Here is an 18,921-nt window from a genome sequence, read left to right as displayed (position 1 = left end):
AGAGAGTGTGACTGAGAGAGTGAGAGAGTGTGACTGAGAGAGTGAGAGTGTGACTGAGAGAGTGAGAGAGTGTGACTGAGAGAGTGAGAGAGAGTGACAGAGAGAGAGAGTGAGACTGAGAGTGAGTGACTGAGAGTGAGAGTGAGTGACTGAGAGTGAGAGTGTGACTGAGAGTGAGAGAGTGTGACTGAAAGTGAGAGAGTGTGACTGAGAGTGAGAGAGTGTGACTGAGAGTGAGAGAGTGTGACTGAGTGAGAGAGTGTGACAGAGAGTGAGAGAGTGTGACTGAGAGTGAGAGAGTGTGACTGAGAGTGAGAGAGTGTGAGTGAGAGAGTGTGAGTGAGAGAGTGTGAGTGTGAGTGAGAGAGTGTGAGTGAGAGAGTGTGAGTGAGAGAGTGTGAGTGAGAGAGTGAGAGAGTGAGTGAGAGAGTGAGAGAGTGAGAGAGTGTGAGTGAGAGAGTGTGAGTGAGAGAGTGTGAGTGAGAGAGTGAGAGAGAGTGAGAGAGTGTGAGTGAGAGAGTGTGAGTGAGAGAGTGTGAGTGAGAGAGTGAGAGAGTGTGAGTGAGAGAGTGAGAGAGTGAGAGAGTGTGAGTGAGAGAGTGAGAGAGTGTGAGTGAGAGAGTGAGAGAGAGTGAGAGAGTGTGAGTGAGAGAGTGTGAGTGAGAGAGTGTGAGTGAGAGAGTGTGAGTGAGAGAGTGTGAGTGAGAGAGTGTGAGTGAGAGAGTGAGAGAGTGAGAGAGTGTGAGTGAGAGAGTGAGAGAGTGTGAGTGAGAGAGTGAGAGAGTGTGAGTGAGAGAGTGAGAGAGTGTGAGTGAGTGACTGAGAGAGTGTGAGAGTGTGACTGAGAGAGTGTGAGAGTGTGACTGAGAGAGTGTGAGAGTGTGACTGAGTGAGAGAGAGAGTGTGACTGAGACAGAGAGAGAGTGTGACTGAGACAGAGAGAGAGAGAGAGAGTGTGACTGAGACTGAGAGTGAGAGAGTGTGACTGAGACTGAGAGGGTGTGACTGAGAGTGAGTGAGAGTGACAGTGAGTGAGAGAGTGTGACTGAGTGAGTGAGAGAGTGTGACTGAGTGAGTGAGAGAGTGTGACTGAGTGAGAGTGTGTGTGAGAGTGTGACTGAGTGAGTGAGAGAGTGTGACTGAGAGTTAGACTGAGAGTGAGAGTGTGACTGAGAGTGAGAGTGAGTGTGACTGAGACTGAGAGTGAGTGAGTGTGACTGAGAGTGAGAGAGTGAGTGTGACTGAGACTGAGAGTGAGTGAGTGTGACTGAGTGACTGAGACTGAGAGTGAGAGAGTGAGAGAGTGTGACTGAGAGAGTGAGAGAGTGTGACTGAGAGAGTGAGAGAGTGTGACTGAGAGAGAGAGACTGAGAGTGAGAGTGAGTGACTGAGAGTGAGAGAGTGTGACTGAGAGTGAGAGAGTGTGACTGAGAGTGAGAGAGTGTGACTGAGAGAGAGTGTGAGTGAGAGAGTGTGAGTGAGAGAGTGAGAGAGTGTGAGTGAGAGTGAGAGAGTGTGAGTGAGAGAGTGTGAGTGAGAGAGTGAGAGAGTGTGAGTGAGAGAGTGAGAGAGTGTGAGTGAGAGAGTGAGAGAGTGTGAGTGAGAGAGTGAGAGAGTGTGAGTGAGAGAGTGAGAGAGTGTGAGTGAGAGAGTGAGAGAGTGAGAGAGAGTGAGAGAGTGTGAGAGTGTGAGTGAGAGAGTGAGAGAGTGTGAGTGAGAGAGTGAGAGAGTGTGAGTGAGAGAGTGAGAGAGTGTGAGTGAGAGAGTGAGAGAGTGTGAGTGAGAGAGTGTGAGAGTGTGACTGAGAGAGTGTGAGAGTGTGACTGAGAGAGTGTGAGAGTGTGACTGAGAGAGTGTGAGAGTGTGACTGAGAGAGTGTGAGAGTGTGACTGAGAGAGTGTGAGAGTGTGACTGAGTGAGAGAGAGAGTGTGACTGAGACAGAGAGAGAGAGAGAGAGTGTGACTGAGACTGAGAGTGAGAGAGTGTGACTGAGAGTGAGAGGGTGTGACTGAGAGTGAGTGAGAGTGACAGTGAGTGACTGAGTGAGTGAGTGTGACTGAGTGAGTGAGAGAGTGTGACTGAGTGAGAGAGTGTGACTGAGTGAGAGTGTGTGTGAGAGTGTGACTGAGTGAGTGAGAGAGTGTGACTGAGTGAGTGAGAGAGTGTGACTGAGTGAGAGTGTGTGTGAGTGAGACTGAGTGAGTGAGAGAGTGTGACTGAGTGAGAGAGAGTGTGACTGAGTGAGAGAGAGAGTGTGACTGAGACAGAGAGAGAGAGAGAGAGTGTGACTGAGACTGAGAGTGAGAGGGTGTGACTGAGAGTGAGTGAGAGTGACAGTGAGTGAGAGAGTGTGACTGAGTGAGTGAGAGAGTGTGACTGAGTGAGTGAGAGAGTGTGACTGAGTGAGAGTGTGTGTGAGAGTGAGACTGAGTGAGTGAGAGAGTGTGACTGAGAGTGAGTGAGTGAGTGTGTGAGAGTGAGAGAGTGTGACTGAGAGTGACTGAGTGTGAGAGAGAGAGTGAGAGTGTGACTGAGTGTGAGAGAGAGTGTGACTGAGAGTGAGAGAGTGTGACTGAGAGTGAGTGAGAGTGACTGAGTGAGTGAGAGAGTGTGACTGAGAGTGAGTGAGAGTGTGTGTGAGTGAGAGAGTGTGACTGAGTGTGAGAGAGAGAGAGAGAGAGTGTGACTGAGACTGAGTGAGTGAGAGTGACTGAGTGTGACTGAGACTGAGAGTGAGTGAGAGTGACTGAGACTGAGAGTGAGTGAGAGTGACTGTGTGACTGAGAGTGACTGAGACTGAGTGACTGAGACTGAGAGTGACTGAGACTGAGTGACTGAGACTGAGAGTGAGTGAGAGTGACTGAGTGTGAGAGAGAGTGAGAGAGTGTGACTGAGACTGAGTGAGTGAGAGTGACTGAGTGAGAGTGTGTGAGAGTGAGTGTGACTGAGTGAGTGAGAGTGTGACTGAGACTGAGTGAGTGAGAGTGACTGAGACTGAGAGTGAGTGAGAGTGACTGAGTGTGACTGAGACTGAGAGTGAGTGAGAGTGACTGAGACAGAGTGAGTGAGAGTGACTGTGTGACTGAGTGTGACTGAGACTGAGTGTGACTGAGACTGAGTGTGACTGAGACTGAGTGTGACTGAGACTGAGTGTGACTGAGACTGAGAGTGACTGTGTGACTGAGAGTGACTGTGTGACTGAGAGTGACTGTGACTGAGAGTGACTGAGACTGAGAGTGAGTGAGAGTGACTGAGTGTGAGAGAGAGTGAGAGTGACTGAGTGAGAGTGACTGAGTGAGTGTGTGAGAGAGTGTGACTGAGTGAGTGTGAGAGAGAGAGTGTGACTGAGACAGAGTGAGTGAGAGTGACTGAGTGTGACTGAGAGTGAGTGAGAGTGACTGAGTGTGACTGAGACTGAGAGTGAGTGTGAGTGACAGTGTGACTGAGACTGAGAGTGACTGAGTGTGACTGAGACTGAGAGTGAGTGAGAGTGACTGAGACTGAGTGACTGAGTGTGACTGAGACTGAGAGTGAGTGAGAGTGACTGAGACTGAGTGACTGAGTGTGACTGAGACTGAGAGTGAGTGAGAGTGACTGAGACTGAGAGTGAGTGAGAGTGACTGAGACTGAGTGACTGAGTGTGACTGAGACTGAGTGAGTGAGAGTGACTGAGTGTGACTGAGACTGAGAGTGAGTGAGAGTGACTGAGTGTGACTGAGACTGAGTGACTGAGAGTGACTGAGTGTGACTGAGACTGAGAGTGAGTGAGAGTGACTGAGTGTGACTGAGACTGAGAGTGAGTGAGAGTGACTGAGTGTGACTGAGACTGAGTGACTGAGAGTGACTGAGTGTGACTGAGACTGAGAGTGAGTGAGAGTGACTGAGTGTGACTGAGACTGAGAGTGAGTGAGAGTGACTGAGTGTGACTGAGACTGAGAGTGAGTGAGAGTGACTGAGACTGAGTGAGTGAGAGTGACTGAGTGTGACTGAGACTGAGAGTGAGTGAGAGTGACTGAGTGTGACTGAGACTGAGTGAGTGAGAGTGACTGAGTGTGACTGAGACTGAGAGTGAGTGAGAGTGACTGAGACTGAGTGACTGAGTGTGACTGAGACTGAGAGTGACTGAGAGTGACTGAGAGTGACTGAGTGAGAGTGACTGAGTGTGACTGAGAGTGAGTGAGACTGAGAGTGAGTGAGAGTGACTGAGAGTGAGTGAGAGTGACTGAGACTGAGAGTGAGTGAGTGAGAGTGAGACTGAGAGTGAGTGAGTGAGAGTGAGAGAGTGACTGAGAGTGAGTGAGAGAGTGTGACTGAGAGTGAGTGAGAGTGACTGTGTGACTGAGACTGAGTGAGAGAGTGTGACTGAGTGAGTGAGAGTGACTGAGTGAGTGTGAGTGAGAGAGTGTGACTGAGAGTGAGTGAGAGTGTGTGAGAGTGAGAGAGTGTGACTGAGTGTGAGAGAGAGTGAGAGAGTGTGACTGAGACTGTGAGAGTGACTGAGTGTGACTGAGACTGAGTGTGACTGAGACTGAGAGTGAGTGAGAGTGACTGAGACTGAGAGTGAGTGAGAGTGACTGAGTGTGACTGAGACTGAGAGTGAGTGAGAGTGACTGAGACTGAGAGTGAGTGAGAGTGACTGAGTGTGACTGAGACTGAGAGTGAGTGAGAGTGACTGAGTGAGACTGAGAGTGAGTGAGAGTGACTGAGTGTGACTGAGACTGAGTGACTGAGTGTGACTGAGACTGAGAGTGAGTGAGAGTGACTGAGACTGAGTGAGTGAGAGTGACTGAGACTGAGAGTGAGTGAGAGTGACTGAGTGTGACTGAGACTGAGAGTGAGTGAGAGTGACTGAGACTGAGAGTGAGTGAGAGTGACTGAGTGTGACTGAGACTGAGAGTGAGTGAGAGTGACTGAGACTGAGAGTGAGTGAGAGTGACTGAGACTGAGAGTGAGTGAGAGTGACTGAGTGTGACTGAGACTGAGAGTGAGTGAGAGTGACAGACTGAGAGTGAGTGAGAGTGACTGAGACTGAGAGTGAGTGAGAGTGACTGAGACTGAGAGTGAGTGAGAGAGAGTGTGAGAGTGAGAGAGTGACTGAGAGTGAGAGAGTGTGACTGAGAGTGAGTGAGAGTGACTGTGTGACTGAGACTGAGAGTGTGTGACTGAGAGTGTGAGAGTGACTGTGTGACTGAGACTGAGTGAGAGAGTGTGACTGAGAGTGAGTGAGAGTGACTGTGTGACTGAGAGTGAGAGAGTGTGACTGAGTGAGTGAGAGTGACTGAGTGTGTGAGAGAGTGTGACTGAGTGAGTGTGAGTGAGAGAGTGTGACTGAGAGTGAGTGAGAGTGTGTGAGAGAGAGTGTGACTGAGTGTGAGAGAGAGTGAGTGTGACTGAGACTGAGTGAGTGAGAGTGACTGAGTGTGACTGAGACAGTGTGACTGAGACTGAGAGTGAGTGAGAGTGACTGAGACTGAGAGTGAGTGAGAGTGACTGAGACTGAGAGTGAGTGAGAGTGACTGAGACTGAGAGTGAGTGAGAGTGACTGAGTGTGACTGAGACTGAGAGTGAGAGTGACTGAGACTGAGTGAGTGAGAGTGACTGAGTGTGACTGAGACTGAGTGAGTGAGAGTGACTGAGTGTGACTGAGACTGAGTGAGAGTGACTGAGTGTGAGGGAGTGAGTGTGACTGAGTGAGTGTGAGAGAGAGAGTGAGAGAGTGTGACTGAGTGAGTGTGAGAGAGAGTGAGAGAGTGTGACTGAGACTGAGAGTGAGTGAGAGTGACTGAGTGTGAGGGAGTGAGAGAGTGTGACTGAGTGAGTGTGAGAGAGTGAGAGAGTGTGACTGAGTGAGTGTGAGTGAGAGAGTGTGAGAGAGAGAGTGACTGAGTGTGACTGAGAGTGAGTGAGAGTGACTGAGTGTGACAGAGACTGAGAGTGACTGAGTGTGACAGAGACTGAGTGAGAGTGACTGAGAGTGACTGAGACCGAGAGTGACTGAGTGTGACTGAGACTGAGAGTGACTGAGTGTGACTGAGACTGAGTGACTGAGTGTGACTGAGACTGAGTGACTGTGTGACTGAGACTGAGTGTGACTGAGACTGAGAGTGAGTGAGAGTGACTGAGTGTGACTGAGACTGAGAGAGTGAGAGTGACTGAGACTGAGAGTGAGAGTGACTGAGACTGAGAGTGAGTGAGTGAGAGTGAGAGAGTGACTGAGAGTGAGTGAGAGAGTGTGACTGAGAGTGAGAGTGACTGTGTGACTGAGACTGAGAGTGAGAGAGTGTGACTGAGTGAGTGAGAGTGACTGAGTGAGTGAGAGAGTGTGACTGAGTGAGTGTGAGTGAGAGAGTGTGACTGAGAGTGAGTGAGAGTGTGTGAGAGTGAGAGAGTGTGACTGTGTGAGAGAGTGTGACTGAGACTGAGTGAGTGAGAGTGACTGAGTGTGACTGAGACTGAGAGTGAGTGAGAGTGACTGAGACTGAGTGTGAGAGTGACTGAGTGTGACTGACTGAGAGTGAGTGAGAGTGACTGAGACTGAGAGTGAGTGAGAGTGACTGAGACTGAGTGAGTGAGAGTGACTGAGTGTGACTGAGACTGAGAGTGAGTGAGAGTGACTGAGACTGAGAGTGAGTGAGAGTGACTGAGTGTGACTGAGACTGTGTGACTGAGACTGAGAGTGAGTGAGTGTGACTGAGACTGAGAGTGAGTGAGAGTGACTGAGACTGAGAGTGAGTGAGAGTGACTGAGTGTGAGAGAGAGAGTGAGAGAGTGTGACTGAGTGTGAGAGAGAGTGACTGAGTGAGAGAGAGTGAGAGAGTGTGACTGAGTGAGAGAGAGAGTGAGAGTGTGACTGAGTGAGTGTGAGAGAGAGAGTGAGAGAGTGTGACTGAGAGTGAGTGAGAGTGACTGAGTGAGTGTGAGTGAGAGTATGACTGAGACTGAGTGACTGAGAGAGTGTGAGAGTGAGAGAGTGTGACTGAGTGAGAGTGTGTGAGAGAGTGTGACTGAGTGAGTGTGAGAGAGAGTGAGAGTGTGACTGAGACTGAGTGAGAGAGTGACTGAGACTGAGTGAGAGAGTGACTGAGACTGAGTGAGAGAGAGACTGAGACTGAGTGAGAGAGAGTGACTGAGTGAGTGAGAGTGTGTGTGAGAGAGAGAGTGTGACTGAGTGTGAGAGAGAGAGTGAGAGAGTGTGACTGAGACTGAGAGTGAGTGAGAGTGACTGAGTGTGACTGAGACTGAGTGAGAGTGACTGAGTGTGAGGGAGTGAGAGTGTGACTGAGTGAGTGTGAGAGAGAGAGTGAGAGAGTGTGACTGAGAGTGAGTGAGAGTGACTGAGTGTGACAGAGACCGAGAGTGACTGAGTGTGACTGAGACTGAGAGTGACTGAGTGTGACTGAGACTGAGTGACTGAGTGTGACTGAGACTGAGAGTGACTGTGTGACTGAGAGTGAGTGAGAGTGACTGAGTGTGACTGAGACTGAGAGTGACTGAGTGTGACTGAGACTGAGAGTGAGTGAGAGTGACTGAGTGTGACTGAGACTGAGAGTGACTGAGTGTGACTGAGACTGAGAGTGAGTGAGAGTGACTGAGTGTGACTGAGACTGTGTGACTGAGACTGAGAGTGAGTGAGTGTGACTGAGACTGAGAGTGAGTGAGAGTGACTGAGACTGAGAGTGAGTGAGAGTGACTGAGTGTGAGAGAGTGAGAGTGTGACTGAGTGTGAGAGAGAGTGACTGAGTGAGAGAGAGTGAGAGAGTGTGACTGAGTGTGAGAGAGAGAGTGAGAGTGTGACTGAGTGAGTGTGAGAGAGAGAGTGAGAGAGTGTGACTGAGAGTGAGTGAGAGTGACTGAGTGAGAGAGTGTGACTGAGTGAGTGTGAGTGAGAGAGTGTGACTGAGACTGAGAGTGAGTGAGAGTGACTGAGACTGAGTGTGAGAGAGAGTGAGAGAGTGTGACTGAGTGTGAGAGAGAGTGACTGAGTGAGAGAGAGTGAGAGAGTGTGACTGAGTGTGAGAGAGAGAGTGAGAGTGTGACTGAGTGAGTGTGAGAGAGAGAGTGAGAGAGTGTGACTGAGAGTGAGTGAGAGAGTGAGAGAGTGTGACTGAGTGTGAGTGAGAGAGTGTGACTGAGACTGAGAGTGAGAGAGTGTGACTGAGAGTGAGTGAGAGAGTGTGACTGAGACTGAGTGAGTGAGAGTGACTGAGTGTGACTGAGACTGAGTGACTGAGTGTGACTGAGACTGAGTGACTGAGTGTGACTGAGACTGAGTGACTGAGTGTGACTGAGACAGAGTGACAGAGTGACTGAGAGTGACTGTGTGACTGAGAGTGACTGAGACTGAGAGAGACTGAGACTGAGAGTGACTGAGACTGAGAGAGAGAGAGTGAGTGTGAGAGAGTGAGAGAGTGTGACTGAGACTGAGTGAGAGTGAGAGTGTGACTGAGTGAGTGTGAGAGAGTGAGAGTGTGACTGAGACTGAGTGAGAGTGACTGAGTGTGACTGAGAGTGAGTGAGAGTGACTGAGAGAGAGTGTGACTGAGTGAGTGTGAGAGTGAGAGAGTGTGACTGAGAGTGAGTGAGAGTGTGTGTGAGAGAGAGAGTGTGACTGAGTGTGAGAGAGAGAGAGTGTGACTGAGAGTGACTGAGACTGAGTGAGTGAGAGTGACTGAGTGTGAGAGAGAGAGTGAGAGAGTGTGACTGAGACTGAGAGTGAGTGAGAGTGACTGAGTGAGTGAGAGAGTGTGACTGAGTGAGTGTGAGAGAGAGAGAGTGTGAGTGAGAGTGAGAGAGTGTGACTGAGAGTGAGTGAGTGAGAGTGTGTGTGAGAGTGAGAGTGTGACTGAGTGAGTGTGAGAGAGAGAGAGAGTGTGACTGAGACTGAGTGAGTGAGAGTGAGTGTGACTGAGTGAGTGAGAGAGTGTGACTGAGTGAGTGTGAGAGAGAGAGAGTGTGAGTGAGAGTGAGAGAGTGTGACTGAGTGAGTGAGTGAGAGTGTGTGTGAGAGTGAGAGTGTGACTGAGTGAGTGTGAGAGAGAGAGAGAGTGTGACTGAGACTGAGTGAGTGAGAGTGACAGAGTGAGTGAGAGAGTGTGACTGAGTGAGTGAGAGTGACTGTGTGACTGAGACAGAGTGAGTGAGTGACTGAGTGTGAGAGAGAGAGTGAGAGAGTGTGACTGAGTGAGTGTGAGAGAGAGAGAGAGAGTGTGACTGAGTGAGTGTGAGAGAGAGAGTGAGAGAGTGTGACTGAGAGTGAGAGAGTGTGACTGAGAGTGAGAGAGTGTGACTGAGAGTGAGAGACTGAGAGAGTGTGACTGAGTGAGTGAGAGTGTGTGTGAGAGTGAGAGAGAGTGAGAGAGTGTGACTGAGACTGAGAGTGAGTGAGAGTGACTGAGTGTGACTGAGACTGAGTGAGAGTGACTGAGTGTGAGGGAGTGAGAGAGTGTGACTGAGTGTGAGAGAGAGAGTGAGAGAGTGTGACTGAGTGAGTGTGAGTGAGAGAGTGAGAGAGAGAGTGAGAGTGACTGAGTGTGTGAGAGAGAGTGAGAGTGTGACTGAGAGTGAATGAGAGTGACTGAGTGTGACTGAGACTGAGTGAGTGAGAGTGACTGAGTGTGACTGAGACTGAGTGAGTGAGAGTGACTGAGTGTGACTGAGACTGAGTGAGTGAGAGTGACTGAGACTGAGAGTGACTGAGTGTGACTGAGACTGAGTGAGTGAGAGTGACTGAGTGTGAGAGAGAGAGTGAGAGAGTGTGACTGAGAGTGAGTGAGAGTGTGACTGAGACTGAGTGAGTGAGAGAGTGTGACTGAGAGTGAGTGAGTGAGAGAGTGTGACTGAGAGTGAGTGAGTGAGTGTGTGTGAGAGTGAGAGAGTGTGACTGAGTGAGTGTGAGAGAGAGTGAGAGTGTGACTGAGACTGAGTGACTGAGAGTGACTGAGTGTGAGAGAGAGAGAGTGTGACTGAGTGAGTGTGAGAGAGAGAGTGAGAGAGTGTGACTGAGAGTGAGTGAGTGTGACTGAGAGTGAGTGAGAGTGACTGAGTGTGACTGAGACTGAGAGTGAGTGAGAGTGACTGAGTGTGACTGAGACTGAGTGACTGAGTGTGACTGAGACTGAGTGACTGAGTGTGACTGAGTGTGACTGAGACTGAGAGTGACTGAGTGACTGAGACTGAGAGTGACTGAGTGTGACTGAGACTGAGAGTGAGTGAGTGTGACTGAGACTGAGAGTGACTGAGAGTGACTGAGTGTGACTGAGACTGAGTGAGTGAGAGTGACTGAGTGAGTGAGAGAGTGTGACTGAGTGAGTGTGAGAGAGTGTGACTGAGTGAGTGTGAGAGAGAGAGTGAGAGAGTGTGACTGAGACTGAGAGTGAGTGAGAGTGAGAGAGTGTGACTGAGTGAGTGTGAGAGAGAGAGTGAGAGAGTGTGACTGAGACTGAGAGTGACTGAGTGTGACTGAGATTGAGAGTGAGTGAGAGTGACTGAGTGTGAGGGAGTGAGAGAGTGTGACTGAGTGAGTGTGAGAGTGAGAGTGTGACTGAGACTGAGAGTGACTGAGAGTGTGAGAGTGAGAGAGTGTGACTGAGAGTGAGTGAGAGAGTGTGACTGAGTGAGTGTGAGAGAGAGAGTGACTGAGACTGAGAGTGAGTGAGAGTGACTGAGTGTGAGGGAGTGAGAGAGTGTGACTGAGTGAGTGTGAGAGAGAGAGTGAGAGAGTGTGACTGAGTGAGTGTGAGAGAGAGAGTGAGAGTGACTGAGTGAGAGAGTGTGACTGAGTGAGTGTGAGAGAGAGAGTGAGAGTGACTGAGTGAGAGAGTGTGACTGAGTGAGAGTGACTGAGTGAGAGAGTGTGACTGAGTGAGTGTGAGAGTGAGAGTGACTGAGTGAGTGTGAGAGAGAGAGTGAGAGTGACTGAGTGAGTGAGAGAGAGAGTGAGAGTGACTGAGTGAGTGTGAGAGAGTGAGAGTGACTGAGTGAGTGTGTGAGAGTGAGAGTGACTGAGAGAGAGAGAGTGAGAGTGACTGAGTGAGTGTGAGTGAGAGTGTGACTGAGTGAGTGTGAGAGAGAGAGTGAGAGAGTGTGACTGAGTGAGTGTGAGAGAGTGTGACTGAGTGAGTGTGAGAGAGAGAGTGAGAGTGTGACTGAGACTGAGAGTGACTGAGAGTGAGAGAGTGTGACTGAGAGTGAGTGAGAGAGAGTGTGACTGAGTGAGTGTGAGAGAGATAGTGAGAGTGTGAGAGAGAGAGTGAGAGTGTGACTGAGACTGAGAGTGACTGAGAGTGAGAGAGTGTGACTGAGAGTGAGTGAGTGAGAGAGTGTGACTGAGTGAGTGTGAGAGAGAGAGTGACTGAGTGTGACTGAGACTGAGAGTGAGTGAGAGTGACTGAGTGTGAGGGAGTGAGAGAGTGTGACTGAGTGAGTGTGAGAGAGAGAGTGAGAGTGACTGAGTGAGAGAGTGTGACTGAGTGAGAGTGACTGAGTGAGAGAGTGTGACTGAGTGAGTGTGAGAGAGAGAGTGAGAGTGACTGAGTGAGTGTGAGAGAGAGAGTGAGAGTGACTGAGTGAGTGTGAGAGAGAGAGTGAGAGTGACTGAGTGAGTGTGAGAGAGTGAGAGTGACTGAGTGAGTGTGAGAGAGTGAGAGTGACTGAGTGAGTGTGAGAGAGAGAGTGAGAGTGACTGAGTGAGTGTGAGTGTGAGAGAGTGACTGAGTGTGAGGGAGTGAGAGAGTGTGACTGAGTGAGTGTGAGAGAGATAGTGAGAGAGTGTGACTGAGTGAGTGTGAGAGAGAGAGTGAGAGTGTGACTGAGACTGAGAGTGACTGAGAGTGAGAGAGTGTGACTGAGAGTGAGTGAGAGAGAGTGTGACTGAGTGAGTGTGAGAGAGATAGTGAGAGAGTGTGACTGAGTGTGAGATAGAGAGTGAGAGTGTGACTGAGACTGAGAGTGACTGAGAGTGAGAGAGTGTGACTGAGAGTGAGTGAGTGAGAGAGTGTGACTGAGTGAGTGTGAGAGAGTGACTGAGTGTGACTGAGACTGAGAGTGAGTGAGAGTGACTGAGTGTGAGGGAGTGAGAGAGTGTGACTGAGTGAGTGTGAGAGAGAGAGTGAGAGTGTGACTGAGTGAGTGTGAGAGAGTGAGAGTGACTGAGTGAGAGAGTGTGACTGAGTGAGTGTGAGAGAGAGAGTGAGAGTGACTGAGTGAGAGTGTGACTGAGTGAGAGTGACTGAGTGAGAGAGTGTGACTGAGTGAGTGTGAGAGAGAGAGTGAGAGTGACTGAGTGAGTGTGAGAGAGTGAGAGTGACTGAGTGAGAGTGACTGAGTGAGTGTGAGAGAGAGTGAGAGTGACTGAGTGAGTGTGAGAGAGAGAGTGAGAGTGACTGAGTGAGTGTGAGTGAGAGAGTGTGACTGAGTGAGTGTGAGAGAGAGAGTGAGAGAGTGTGACTGAGTGAGTGTGAGAGAGAGAGTGAGAGAGTGTGACTGAGTGAGTGTGAGAGAGTGAGAGTGAGAGAGTGTGACTGAGAGTGTGTGAGAGTGAGAGAGTGTGACTGAGTGAGTGTGAGAGAGAGAGTGAGAGTGACTGAGTGAGTGTGAGAGAGAGAGTGAGAGTGACTGAGTGAGTGTGAGAGAGTGAGAGTGACTGAGTGAGTGTGAGAGAGTGAGAGTGACTGAGTGAGAGTGAGAGTGACTGAGTGAGTGAGAGAGAGAGAGTGAGAGTGACTGAGTGAGTGTGAGAGAGAGAGTGAGTGTGACTGAGTGAGTGTGAGAGAGAGAGTGAGAGAGTGTGACTGAGTGAGTGTGAGAGAGAGAGTGAGAGAGTGTGACTGAGTGAGTGTGAGAGAGAGAGTGAGAGAGTGTGACTGAGTGAGTGTGAGAGAGAGAGTGAGAGAGTGTGACTGAGTGAGTGTGAGAGAGTGAGAGTGAGAGAGTGTGACTGAGAGTGTGTGAGAGTGAGAGAGTGTGACTGAGTGAGTGTGAGAGTGAGTGTGAGAGAGAGAGTGAGAGAGTGTGACTGAGTGAGTGTGAGAGAGAGAGTGAGAGAGTGTGACTGAGTGAGTGTGAGAGAGAGTGAGAGTGTGACTGAGACTGACTGAGAGTGTGAGAGTGAGAGAGTGTGACTGAGAGTGAGTGAGAGTGTGTGTGAGAGTGAGAGAGTGTGAGAGAGAGAGTGAGAGAGTGTGACTGAGACTGAGAGTGACTGAGTGTGTGTGAGAGTGAGTGTGACTGAGAGTGAGTGAGAGTGTGTGTGAGAGTGAGAGTGTGACTGAGTGAGAGAGTGAGAGAGTGTGACTGAGACTGAGAGTGACTGAGTGTGTGTGAGAGTGAGTGTGACTGAGTGAGTGAGTGAGAGTGTGTGAGAGTGTGACTGAGTGAGTGTGAGAGAGAGAGTGAGAGAGTGTGACTGAGACTGAGTGAGTGAGAGAGAGTGTGACTGAGACTGAGAGTGAGTGAGAGTGACTGAGTGTGACTGAGACTGAGAGTGAGTGAGAGTGACTGAGTGTGAGAGAGAGTGAGAGTGTGACTGAGTGTGAGAGAGAGAGTGACTGTGAGTGAGTGAGAGTGTGTGTGAGAGTGAGAGAGTGTGACTGAGACTGAGAGTGAGAGTGTGACTGAGAGTGAGTGAGAGTGACTGAGTGTGAGAGAGAGTGAGTGTGACTGAGTGAGTGTGAGAGAGAGAGAGAGTGTGACTGAGAGTGAGTGAGAGTGACTGAGTGAGTGAGAGAGTGTGACTGAGTGTGAGAGTGAGAGAGTGTGACTGAGAGTGAGTGAGTGAGAGTGTGTGTGAGAGTGAGAGTGTGACTGAGTGTGAGAGAGAGAGTGAGAGAGTGTGACTGAGACTGAGTGACTGAGACTGAGTGAGTGAGAGTGACTGAGTGAGTGTGACTGAGAGTGAGTGAGTGAGTGTGTGAGAGTGAGAGAGTGTGACTGAGTGAGTGTGAGAGAGAGAGTGTGACTGAGACTGAGAGTGAGTGAGAGTGACTGAGTGTGAGTGAGAGTGACTGAGTGTGAGAGTGACTGAGTGTGAGAGAGTGACTGAGTGTGACTGAGAGTGAGTGAGAGTGACTGAGTGTAACTGAGACTGAGTGAGTGAGAGTGACTGTGTAACTGAGACTGAGTGAGAGTGACTGAGTGTGACTGAGTGTGACTGAGACTGAGAGTGAGTGAGAGTGACTGAGAGTGACTGAGACTGAGAGTGAGTGAGAGTGAGAGAGTGTGACTGAGACTGAGTGAGAGTGACTGAGTGTGACTGAGTGTGACTGAGACTGAGAGTGAGTGAGAGTGACTGAGAGTGACTGAGACTGAGAGTGAGTGAGAGTGAGAGAGTGTGACTGAGAGTGACTGAGTGTGACTGAGACTGAGAGTGAGTGAGAGTGAGTGAGAGTGACTGAGTGTGACTGAGAGTGAGTGAGAGTGAGTGAGAGTGACTGAGTGAGTGAGAGAGTGTGACTGAGACTGAGAGTGACTGAGAGAGTGTGAGAGTGAGAGAGTGTGAGTGAGAGAGTGTGACTGAGTGAGTGTGAGAGTGAGTGAGAGTGACAGAGTGAGTGAGAGTGACTGAGTGAGTGTGAGAGTGAGTGAGTGTGACTGAGAGTGAGTGAGTGAGAGTGTGTGAGAGTGAGAGAGTGTGACTGAGTGAGTGTGAGAGAGAGAGTGAGAGAGTGTGACTGAGACTGAGAGTGAGTGAGAGTGACTGAGTGTGACTGAGACTGAGAGTGAGTGAGAGTGACTGAGTGTGAGGGAGTGAGAGTGTGACTGAGTGAGTGTGAGAGAGAGAGTGAGAGAGTGTGACTGAGTGAGTGTGAGAGAGAGAGTGAGAGTGACTGAGTGAGTGTGACTGAGACTGAGTGAGTGAGAGTGACTGAGTGTGAGGGAGTGAGAGAGTGTGACTGAGTGAGTGTGAGAGAGATAGTGAGAGAGTGTGACTGAGTGAGTGTGAGAGAGAGAGTGAGAGAGTGTGACTGAGTGAGTGTGAGAGAGAGTGAGAGTGTGACTGAGTGAGTGTGAGAGAGTGAGAGTGAGTGAGTGTGACTGAGTGAGTGTGAGAGAGAGAGTGAGAGTGTGACTGAGTGTGAGAGAGTGTGACTGAGTGAGTGTGAGAGAGTGTGAGAGAGTGTGAGAGTGTGAGAGAGTGAGTGTGAGAGAGTGAGAGTGAGAAAGAGAGTGTGTGACTGAGTGAGTGTGAGGTCAGTAGATTCATGCCCAATTCCCCAGTCGCAAATCTGGGATGTGCATCAGGTGTGGAGTAAATCCTGCAAATAATCCCCTTTCCTTTACCCTGGTGCTGCGGCGAAATGAGGTGCCTGTGTGTTTCGCTGGTCTTGTTCCTCCATTATCTTTTCTTTGCCGAGGTTTGCATGTTCGAGGCTAGCGGAAGAGTTCTATCATAATTTCAAAATAAACCAAACCTCTTCACAGCCTTTTTCTATTTTATCTCACTTTGGATCTGGTCGACGCCGCATTCACTAAGTAATACATGGATTTGCAGACAGTTTGTATGCTATTCCTTTAAACAACAGATAATTAGCACTGGATGTTAAGCAACGTGGTTTTATATAACTGCTTGCTTTAAGCAATTTCTGATATTTGGATGTCATTGCCTTCAAGTGCGTGCAAATGTTTACATTTTAACAACAGAATAATATTGGTACTTTGTTTCACATCCTAAAGAAACAGACTGTCACGTCAATCACTGCGAAGTGTGAGGAGTATCTGCTGTCTGACAGATACAACCTATCATAAAACCTTTCCGTTAGTTAACTAACTTCACGTGTCGCAATTTGACAAGTGTTGAAAACTTCCCAGGAACACAAGATAATGGAGCCATAGCTGGCTTTTTATAAAATCTCCATTAGATAGAGGAGCAGAAACTAGGCCATTCAGCCCATCAAGTATGCTCCGCCATTCAATCACTGCTGATAAGTATCAAGGGTCACGGGGGAAAGCAGGAGAATGGGGTTGAGAAACTTAAGAATCTATCAATCTCAATGTTAAATATGTTTGATGACCTGGCCTCCACAGCGTTCTATGGCAGTGAATTCCGTAGATTCACCACTCTCTCGTTGAAGATGTTTTTCAAGATTAGAGTGGTGCAGGAAAAGCATAGCAGGTCAGGCAGCATCCGAGGAGCAAGAAAATCGACGTTTAGGACAAAGCCCTTCATCAGGAAGATGTTTCTACGAATCTTCATTCTAAAAGGTCTTCCCTTTACTCTCAGGGTGTGCCCTTGGGTGCTAGTCTCTCTTACTAATAGAAACATCTTCCCAACATCTACTCTGCCCAGGCCATTCAATATTCTGTAAATTTCTTAGATCCCCTCTTATCCTTCTAAACTCCATCCTGTGTAGACCCAGAGTCCTCAAGTGTTCCTCAGATGTTAAGCTTGTCATACCTGGGGCCATTCACGTGAACCTGCTCTGAATACACACCAAGGCCAGTACATTCTTCCTGAGATATGGGGGCCCAAAACTGGGTGCAACACTCCAAATGTGGTCTGACCAGAGACTTATAGAGCGTCAGAAGTTCATTCCTGCTTCAAATAAATGCCATCATTGCATTTGCCTTCCTAACTATTGACTCGACCTGCAAGTTTACCTTGAGACAACCCTGGACGAGAACTCCCAAGTCTCTTTGCAGTTGAAACGTATGAATTTTCTCCCCATTTAAAAAATACTCCATTCCTCTATTCTTCCTACCTTAGTGTATGACTTCTCATTTTCTCACATTATACTCCACCTACCACTTCTTTGCCCACTCTCCTAACCTGTCCAAATCCTTCTGCAGCTTCCCTGCCTCCTCAATGCTGCCTGTCCCTCTGGTTATGTTTGTATTGTCTGCAAACTTAGCCAGAATGCCCTCAGTTCTTTCATCTTGATCGTTAATGTATGAAGTGAAAAGATATGGCCAACACTGACCCTTGTGGAACATCATTTGTCACCAGCTGCCATCCTGAGAAGGACCCTTTTGTCCCCACTCTCTGCTTTCTGACAGACAGCCAATCTTGTATTCAAGCTAGCACCTTGCCTCTAACTCCGTATCTTACTCAGTAGCCTCTTGTGTAGCACCTTGTTGAAGGCCTTCTTGAAGTCCAGGTCGAGAGCATCTATTGACTCTCCTTGGTTTAACCTGCTCATTACTTCCTCAAAGAATTCTGATCAGATTTGTCAGGCATGACAAATGAAACAATGCTGAGTTTGTCCTGTTTTACCACACAATTCCAAGTATTTAGAAATCTCTTCCTTCACGATTGTTTCCAGGATCTTACCTACGACCGAGGTTAGGCTGATCAGTCTGTAATTTTCTGTCTTCTGCCTTCCTCCCTTTTAAACAGGGGTGTTACTTTAGCGATTTTCCAGTCCTCTGGGAACATCCCTGATTCTAGTGATTCCTGAAAGATTACCACTTAGGCTTCCACTATCTCTTTAGCTATCTCCCTTAGAATTTGTGTTGCAGACGTTTCGTCCCCTGTCTAGGTGACATCCTCAGTGCTTGGGAGCCTCCTGTGAAGCGCTTCTGTGATCTTTCCTCCGGCATTTATAGTGGTTTGTACCTGCTGCTTCTGGTTGTCAGTTCCAGCTGTCCGCTGCAGTGGTCAGTATATTGGGTCCAGGTCGATGTGCTTATTGATTGAATCTGTGGATGAGTGCCATGCCTCTAGGAATTTCCTGGTTGTTCTCTATTTGGCTTGTCCTATAATAGTAGTGTTGTCCCAGTCGAACTCATGTTGCTTGTCATCTGAGTGTGTGGCGACTAAGGATAGCTGGTCATGTCGTTTTGTGGCTTGTTGGTGTTCATGGATGCGGACCGTTAGCTGTCTTCCTGTTTGGGACACTACATAGGACAAACACTGGTCTAGATCATTTATCCACCTTCAGGCCATTCAGGTTTTCTAGCACCTTCTCCTTGGTGATGGCCACCATACTCAGCTCTGCCCCCTCACTCTCCTAAATCTTTGGGATATTACTTATGTCTTCCACTGTGAAGACTGATGCAAAATAATTATTTAATTCCTCAGCCATTTCTTTGTTCCCCGCTACTTTCTAGCCAGCATCATTTTCCAGCTGCCCAATATCCACTATTGTCTATATTTTGTCCTTTATATTACTGGCTAGCTTTCCTTCATATTTAATTTTTTCCCTATTTATTTTTTAGTTGCTCTCTCTTGATCTTTGTAAGCTTCCCAATCCTCACGTTTCCCACTGCCCTTTGCCACATTATGTACTTTCTTTATTGCTTTTATGCAATCCCTGACTTACCCAGTCAGCTATGGTTGCCTCATCCTCCCTGTACCACGCTTCTTTTTTCTCTGGATGAATCTCTATTGTCTCATGAATTACTCCCAGAAACACCTGCCCTTGCTGCTCCAGCCTTTCTTGCTAGGCTCCTCTCCCAGTCAATTCTGATCAGCTGCTCCCTCATGCCTCTGTCATTGCCTTTATTCAATTTTAATACCATTACCTCTGATTGTATCTTCTCCCTCTGAAATTGCAGAGTAAATTTGAGGCATGTTATGATCACTGCCTCCTAAGGGTTCCTTCATCTTAAGCTCCCTTATCAAGTCTGCCTCACTGCACAACACTAAATCCAGTATTGCCTGTTTCCTGGTGGGCTTCACCACAAACTGCTCCAAAATGTCATCTCATACACATTTCACATATTCCTTTTCTTGCAATGCACTACCATGCTGATTTTCCTAGTCCACCTGCATATTGAAATCCCTCTTGATCACTTTAACTTTGCTTTTCCTACACATCTTTTCTATCTCCTGGTATATCTTGCGTCCCCCGCTCCTCACTACTGTTTGGAGGCCTATACATAACTCCAACTATGTTTTATTTCATCTTTGTGGTTCCTCAATTCCACCCACACAGATTCTATACTATCTTAGCTTACTTTGTTTCTTACAATTGATTTAATTTCTT

Source organism: Chiloscyllium punctatum, chromosome 45 (genome assembly GCF_047496795.1).
Source record: "Chiloscyllium punctatum isolate Juve2018m chromosome 45, sChiPun1.3, whole genome shotgun sequence".
In the NCBI taxonomy this organism is placed as follows: domain Eukaryota; kingdom Metazoa; phylum Chordata; class Chondrichthyes; order Orectolobiformes; family Hemiscylliidae; genus Chiloscyllium; species Chiloscyllium punctatum.
Note: the sequence above shows the minus strand (reverse complement) of the source record.